This window comes from Mus caroli, chromosome 14 (genome assembly GCF_900094665.2).
Source record: "Mus caroli chromosome 14, CAROLI_EIJ_v1.1, whole genome shotgun sequence".
Classification (NCBI taxonomy): Eukaryota; Metazoa; Chordata; class Mammalia; order Rodentia; family Muridae; genus Mus; species Mus caroli.
Genome location: NC_034583.1, coordinates 52,306,957 through 52,309,098, shown reverse-complemented (window position 1 = coordinate 52,309,098; position 2,142 = coordinate 52,306,957). Strand labels below are relative to the sequence as shown.

Sequence of the window (2,142 nt, the reverse complement as noted above, 5' to 3'; positions counted from 1 at the left end):
AGAGAACTTTGCTAAAATTACAGAACTCTTTCTAAGAATTTAATTATTTCCTGGAATGAAATGAAATAAGGAGAATGTTTTTTTGCCATAAGGCTTCGAGTATTATTAAATAAGGCAACTGAGAACTGGCTGGTTAAGAACATGAGGTTAAAATTAGGGCGATTGCAGATTAAGTAACAAACTATTCTGAGAATGCCACTGTATAAATACCAATAGTCCGGACCCCACTCTGCATAACAGCGGCGAACCCTTATGACCACTCTTTGCAACTTGGAGTGGAAATTAAAAAGACAAAGCCTGCAGTCAGAGCCCCTCTGAAACTAAGATGAGGAAGTAGAGCGGGACCCACCCTACCGAAGGATGCCAAGGTAGCAACTCCTCACCCGTGCGCTGTGGCACTACACGCCAGAGCTGCTCTGTCTTCCTTGGGGGAGAAGATGCAGAGGACAGTGGTCCACGGCCCAGCTGGAGCAGCAGCAGCTGTAGCGGCGACCGCACCACCCGGCTCCAGCGGGGCGCAACGCCCGATATAGCTGTTCCTAGACTAGACGCAGTCCGCAGTCCGAGGGACCCTCAGAGTCTCACGGTGGCCATCATCAACCTGGTTGCCCGGCCTTTGTGTGCCTTTTGTACCAACAACAAACAAGTCCCAGTGTGACTGCCACTGCATTCAGCGCAGGGCCGGGAGAGTGCGGCAGTCACAGCTCCCCCTACCTAGCTCACGCTCTCTTTTTTTTTAAAATTAAAGAGATAGGAGCATATCAGCGTCAAAGAATGCCATAATGCCACACACCCAGTGTTGTGGATCACTGAGGTCAAAAGTCACGATGGAAGCTTTACTATTACTTTTGTTGTTTTCCAGAGATTAATTTTATGGAAGGCATATGGCTTAAAACAAAGTCATTCCCCATAGAAGGTTGGTGCTAGGGGCTTGGTATGGGCCTCCTCAGCCCTATAAAGAGTTCTGAATAGACACTGCCCAGTCTGAAGACAGGAGGAAAAGCGCTCAAGATCAGCCGCCTTTACATAGTGAGTTCAAGGATAGCTGGTCTCAAAATGGATGAATGGATGGATGGATAGGTGGATGGATAGATGGGTGACTGACAGATGATAGTGATATGATAGTAACAGCAGCACATGCCCAGATAAAACAGCATGTTCTGTGGTACACCAGCTAGAGCTTCAGAAGATTGGAGGCTCCTGTTTGCTGCGCCCTTGGGGAAATTACCTAATTCAGCTCAGCCATACAGGCTCGAATGATGTCCCTGGGGAGAGGCACCGACTTCAGAAAGGGCAGTCCACTTTGCTGTAGTCTGCTTTGCTGTAGTCTCGCCCTTCCCAGGGGACCACTGAAGATACCAAATCTGATAGCATTTCTTCCACACCACAGACTCCTGATAGTCATCCCTCGATATCCATGGGAATTGCTTTCTTGAAGCTGCCAAAACCCAAAGATGCTCAAGGTCCTGATCTTAAAGGGGACAGTAGAGAGCTGTGTTTGGAATGGCACAGTGGGCAAGGCCACTTTTTGCACAAGCATGAGTACCTTAGTTCAAATGCCTAGTACCTACAACAAGTGTTGTGGGGCATGTGCCATAGCTCAATAATGTTAAGACAGGTAGAGTTTTCTGTCTCCTGAAGTCTCCCAGATCAGTGAGAGACCCTGTCTCAAGGAGATAAGACAGAGGTGTCCCACTGGCTTTGGAGTATACTCCTGTGTGTGTATATATATATATATATATATATATATATATATATACACACACAGTGGTGGTGGAGTATGTGTAAATAAATAAATAAATAAATAAATAAATAAATAAATAAATAAATACTGAGGTTGCTATGCTAAACTGCAGCCAGGAAGAGAACTGGGTCCTTTGTACAAGATGGCTACCCCGCTACAGGCAACTCTAAGCTCAGAGAGGGCTATCCTCGGAACAGTGAAATCCAGGTGGCTGGGAGGGGTACCGAAGGTTGGAAAGAGAAAGGAATGATGGGACAAGAGCTAAAGTGTTACCTTGAGAGGTAATTTGTAAGAGACACAGAAGGTAATTTTTTAAAAAAAATATGCGGGTGAGAAGGCTCAGCAAGTAAAGGTGCTTGTGGCCAAGCCTGGCCGTCTGAGTTCAATTCCCAGGACAC

General features: G+C 46.4%; 1 protein-coding gene across 2 annotated transcripts in view; it reads right to left on the bottom strand.

Moving 5' to 3' along the window:
• The window catches only part of Sacs (sacsin molecular chaperone), a 77,169-nt gene extending 76,475 nt beyond the window's left edge, over positions 1–694 (bottom strand). The window contains exon 1 of one of the 2 annotated variants that reach the window (XM_029468847.1): positions 384–694. The gene's annotated coding sequence lies outside the window, so the exon portion shown is untranslated. The remainder of the gene's footprint in view (positions 1–383) is intronic. The other variant, XM_029468843.1, reaches the window with a different exon arrangement.
• Positions 695–2,142: the final 1,448 nt, after the last annotated feature.